Here is a 5,447-nt window from a genome sequence, read left to right as displayed (position 1 = left end):
GATCCCTGTGAGCGCTTCAGCGCTGTATCCCCTGAGCTGGGGCAACCCCATTATCTTGTAAATGAGGAAACCAAGGCAAAACCTCACACACACTGCTCACCACTGGCTGTAGAGAGTCCCAACGCCACGGGCAAGGGCGTTTGCAGAAGATCCCAGCTGACCTCTCTTGCCAGTTCCCCAAAGGGATTCTATGGTCAAGCCTCACTAGCGGGTCCTCATTATGCATGGTCAAGGCTCTGTTCCGTCTCAAATATCCTTCCGTGTAGCAGACTCTTGCTCATCCTTACAGACTCAGATTAGTTCCATTTTCACTCCCCAGGGCCAAAAGTGTCCACACAGCACTTTGTACTCACTTCAGGAACAGACTGTAAAGTCCTTTGGGGAAGGTCAATGTTAAAGTCCTCTTTTTTATGTCACCAGTGCCTACCATGGTACCATGACATATCATGAGATCAGAATAAATCTGGAGTTCAAAGAGGATAAACAATTTGTCCTCAGATACATAGATAATTATACTCATAACATATAGTTAGAAAAAACAAGTTAACGGTAGGTTGGGTTTATAAGGAACACTCAGACTGATAAACTATCAGGTAAGTGACACTGAAACCCACCTCAGTGACAAATGTAGTTCCTACCGGGCCAAGCCTTATTCCAGAAGTAGGAACTGCCTGATTAATGTGGCTTGTAAGGTATCAGAAGGACTCCAAAGGCCAAGGTATCTTCCCCACCCTCTGCCAAGGTGTCTAGAAGTCCACTATGTAAACTTATTTGCGTTAAGGCTTTTTCTGTTGAAATGCAACACTCCTTTCCCCCTCTTCCCCAAGAGCCAGTAGTACATTAGGCAATTCTTAGAGGTTCACACAGCTTCAGTTAACTTCTCAACTACTTTTCTATCTGATGCATTTATCCTGAAACATCTGGGTAAGCTGTGATAGAGTTAAATAAAGTTCCAGAAGAAGGGACACACCTGAACATCTAAAGTAAGAAATGGGGAGTAGGCACAGAGGTTAAGGGCAAGGCCTGCTGGGACCAAGATGCCTGGGTTCAGTTCTGCTACCTGCTAGGTGAGTGCCCTTTGGCTAGACATTTACCGTCTGTGCCTCCATTTCTTCATTTAGATAGAAAATGGTGTTAACCAGAGGATCTACCTCAATGGGGCACTGGAGAATGAAATAAGTCAATAAATAGCAGGCATTGAAAACTGTGCCTGACACAGAGTGAGCCCTATGTAAGCGTTGGCTTCTGTTATTATCAGGAGAGGATGGCGTGAAATTTAGCCCTGAAAGGGACTGCTCCAGTTTTACTACGTGCTGTCTCCTTTCCCAGTTTTGATGAAGGATACGAGGCCCAGAGAGGATGTGCAGTTTACTGAAGGCTGCAGGCTAGTGGATGGCAGAGCTAGGGCTTCCTATCCAGGGGTTCTGCCCCCACGGAACTTACTGACCAGGAAGGGAAGAAGGGATGTGGGAGACCAAGAGAAACCAAGAGGGAGCTCCAGCCTCTCTCCCTTCTAGGGATAACGGGATCCAGGCCCTTGGGGACTTCTCCCCAAAGTCATTTCCACGTCCCCGCTCTCGGGTGGGCTTGATGTCTGAACGAACGCCACACTCCGACAACGCACACACAGCCCCGCACCTGGGCGTACCCTCCAAGTCTGGCACAGCGCGGCAACTCTGCTCCGTTGGGAGGACGAGTCAACAGCGGGGTGGACGGGAAAAGTGACACAATCGGGCCAGCGCCCTCCCCGCCAGCCACCCACGCAGCCCAGGGCGGGCCGGGCCCTCTCAGGGGTGCGGGCTCGAGCCAGGCGGCCGCGGTCTCCCCGGCACGCGCGCGCCCGCACGCCAGCCACGCCTGCGGCCGGGCGGCCCGAGGACCGGGCGCGGGCACTTTTCAGCAGCTCGGTGGCCGCGCCGCTGCTGGGCCTCCTCCTAGGGCCGCCGCCGCCGCCCCCCGGAGCTGGATGACGGAGTCTTGAAAGACTTTCACCAAATATGGGCTGGGGCTGGAAACGTCCTGCGCCGCGCGCCGCCGGAAACCTCTAGTCCTGGCCACCGCGGCGACTCCGGGAGCGCGGGCCGGGCAGCCGGCAGGGGGCGGCGGGCAGCAGGCGGCCGGGCGCGTCCCGGTGCTCGGGCTCCGGATCTCTCCTCATCCCCACTGCCCGCCGTCTCCGCAGGGGTCCCAGGGGGCGGCTGAGGCCTTCCCAGCGCCACTGCCACACAGTTCCCGCCGCCATCCCGGCTCTCTCCGGCTCTCCCTGCAGTCACTCGGGGTGGGGTGGGCTTGGGGGAGCGGAGGGCAATAGGATGGCGCAGGGGCGCCACCTTAACGTTGGCCTTTCGCTGTCACAATAAGTTATGCTGTTCCTTAAGGTGGCTATGAAAGGTGGAGTTGTGAGACCGCCGAGTACCTCTGAGGACAAACGCACGCACACACACGGCTATTACAGGCACTCCCACCGTCCAAGGCAGTGTTTCTCAGGGTGTGAATCCCCGAACAAACAGCCTCAGCATCACCTCGGGACTGCTTAGAAATGTAACTAATAAGAAATTTGGGGGTGGGGCCAGTGGGGTCAGTCGTTTAACCAGCCCTCCAGGTGAGTCTGATGCGGGCCACAGTTTGAGAACCACTGGTCTAGGGCTAGGAAACCGGAGTCGCCAGGTTTAGGGTGATTATTATTCTCAGTTGCCGCCAGACAGTGAACCCTTCTTTTGGTGACCTAAAATTCCCTGGCATCAGTGGGCGAGAGACGTTCCCATCGTTCAGTCCAAAGCCAGGAGCTGAGAAGACAAGCAGCCCCTTCTCCCTGCCTTGCAGCCCAAGGAAACAAGGCGGCCCCTTATTCCCTCCTGGGGCTCCCAGAGAGGGAGGGAGAGAGGAAAGAGAGCAAAAGAGCCATGCAGAATTAGCACCGGAAGACACTTACCCGTGAACGTTTGCACATTTACCCTTCAATCTGTCAACGTGAACTGAACTGCAGCTCTCAGCAGAGGAGGGGAGAAGGCGATGGGACATCTGGGGTTTCTGGACCTTCTTTGAGCAGGACTTGAGGAGCTGCTGTTCCTCTTGTCTGAGGCTGTCGTTTACTAGCAGTCTCACCAGGACATAGTATATAGAAAGGCTGTGTACACAGGTTACTCCCGTCTCTCCGGCTCCCCAGCGTCCTGGCCCAGTTTGCTGCAGTTTCCCACCCCCTCCCATCACACACCCCCTGCTTTAAATGGGCAGCTGACGGTGAGGTTCTGTAAGTTTCTCCTCTGGGGCAAACTCATCCTCCAAGATTCCCCAGATGAAGTCCAGAAACAAAGGCACACAACCCTTGTTAGAAAACTTTAATCTGATTTTTAAAGGAATCTCTGGAATGGTGTGTTTTTGAATGCTGTGCAGCAGACTGAGTCTCTTTGAGCCCCCTCCTCCACACACACACACACACACACACACACGTGCACACACACACACATACACACAAACTTCCATAAAGGAGCAAGGTGTATACACAAGCCAGTTGGATCATCCACTGTAATTTTATTTTAGATTATGATAGACAGATTGCGTGAAAAACAAGGAATTCCAAAGAATTTCCTGCTCTGGGAACAGAAGTTAAGTCTATATTTAACAACATTTGAAGCTGTCAAGAATGCTTTGTGGCTGGATAACAGAGGCAGAAAAATGTTAAAAACGCAGGCTACTGCTATACCCAAATATGGAAATATTGTTACGTCTGGTGTCTGATTCACCATCTGGAAATACTTACAACCATGAAGTCAAATAGAAGAGACGCCACAACAGAAGCCAGGAACGCTCCTCTCCATTCCCTCTTCGCCACCTCCTCCCCCCCGTACTGTACCTACTCACCCCATCCCCAGTCACTTCATTAAGAAGGAAACAGTAACGAAAGCTGAACACAGGAACACAACAAAACCGTTTTCTAAATAATAACTGATGAATTGGCTTGGGCAGGATGCAGGGCCTAGAACACCTGACAGTCTATTGTCTTGAAAAGTAAGTTCCCCACCCCACATGCCTCCAACCAAACCTTAGACATCCTGCTCCCTCTAGTAACAGCTTCTTAGACTTCTGGAAGAGCACTTTTGAATGAATGAAACTTAACTCTTTCCTGCCACAGTTCTCTCCATTGGAGAGTGTTTTCATTGCAATAGCTTCTTATTGTGTTCATAAGAGTCATTCACAGAAAAGTCACACTGAAGGCCTTCTTCAGCAAGACTTCTCAGTCATTTAGACTGAACAGCCCTAAACATCGCAAAGGACAAGGATTTCTCCCAGAGCACATATAAGGGAAACTGGCATAATTACTGTGTATGTTTTTATGAAAGTTACACAAGAAGATAGTTTTTTAAACTTTGAGGCAAGATTTGTCCATCACACTAACGGTATTTGAAGTTCAAGTAACTTGTTTTGTAGGAGGTCTTCTACTGAATGTGTTGCTGGTAGAATAGGGTAGAATAGGACCTTAAAATTGCTAACTTCTTTTTTTTTTTTTTACTACAGAATATTACATCCTAAATCTCTTATTTTTCTTTACTTAGAGAGCAAAGCATTGCAATTCACTTGAAATGGGAGGCTTCTAAATGGTCCCAAGGAAAGGAGTTAAAAAGCCCCGCAAAACTTTCAGCGTCAAGGAGTCTGCTTTTTCCAGAGATCCACTGGGCACAATGGTGCTGGAATCTGGTTTGGTTTTGCAGTATATACAGGTGATGATCTCAATACAAATCACTCCACGGTGGTCCCCTCCGCTGCTGGCTGGCTGCTTAGTTAGCGTCGCCTCCCGCCCGCGGAGGGAGCCTGGAAGGGCTTACCCAGTCTCCCGCATCCGTGAGGAAGTGTAAGTCCGCCTACCAGAGAGCCCCCTGCGTTCGTTTCCTCTCGGACTTCCAACCCAGGCAGTGGGCTGGAACTAAAGTGGGAACCTCCAAAAACAAACAAGTATTTTTTTAAGTTGATTTTCTTTTTCCCCTTCTCATTCATAAATGCCACCTCGGGTATTAATTTGCAACACACTTCACTTGTCCAATAAACACCATGCCAAAGATTTCGGACTTGATCCGAGCACGCTTCTATGAAGTCCTCAGATAGATTCCTGGCTCCCAGACACTCTCCCTCCCCGTTCGCCTCTCTCAATAGATAACTTGACTCTCACCTTCGCTGTAAACAAGCAAACAGTTCGCTGCCTTCCTGGGTGAGGGGTTCCAAGGCTGCCCAGTCAACTCGGCATCACCAAACAAAACGACTTTTGTTCCTCCCTCCAGGTCCTCCCACCCTCCCAGTCCAGGCAAAGTTCTGAACTCGCCCCCCTCGGCCCTTCCACCTCCATCACCACCATCACTCCAAGAAGAGCCCTCCCCAATAGAAGTCGTTATTTAAAGTGGAAAAAACGGAAGATTGTTTTCTTGACGGGTCCAGGACAAAAAAAAAAAAAAAAA

The sequence above is a fragment of the Neophocaena asiaeorientalis genome, unplaced genomic scaffold, assembly GCF_003031525.2.
Source record: "Neophocaena asiaeorientalis asiaeorientalis breed wild unplaced genomic scaffold, Neophocaena_asiaeorientalis_V1.1 scaffold546, whole genome shotgun sequence".
Lineage (NCBI taxonomy): Eukaryota > Metazoa > Chordata > Mammalia > Artiodactyla > Phocoenidae > Neophocaena > Neophocaena asiaeorientalis.
Note: the sequence above shows the minus strand (reverse complement) of the source record.